The following is a 415-nucleotide window of genomic DNA, read 5'->3' as shown; positions in this document are numbered from 1 at the left end:
ATGTGTGTCAACCTATTCAAAAAAGTATGTTAAAATAACTTGTCCACTTTTACCTCCCGAAAACCAATGTAAAAGATGTACACAAAAAGAAATAATTATAGAATGGACAATACTGAAATCCACGCTAGAACCATACTTGAACTGTTCAGTTGACATGGTTATCTATAGATTGAAAAGCCTCTGTTTTAATATTTAGATCTTTAATCCAAGAAAATATATGAAAAAATGTTCCACATCACTGGTCATTCGAGAGATGCAGATGAAAACAACACTGAGATTCCACCTCACCCCACAAAGAATGGCTGCTATCAAGAAATCACACAATAACAAATGTTGGCGGGGTTGTGGGGAGAAAGGAACCCTCCTCCATTGTTGGTGGGAGTGCAGACTAGTGCAACCACTATGGAAATCAATA

The sequence above is a fragment of the Fukomys damarensis genome, unplaced genomic scaffold (genome assembly GCF_012274545.1).
Source record: "Fukomys damarensis isolate Sample0158 unplaced genomic scaffold, DMR_v1.0_HiC HiC_scaffold_39, whole genome shotgun sequence".
Lineage (NCBI taxonomy): Eukaryota > Metazoa > Chordata > Mammalia > Rodentia > Bathyergidae > Fukomys > Fukomys damarensis.
This window is presented reverse-complemented; position numbering follows the sequence as displayed.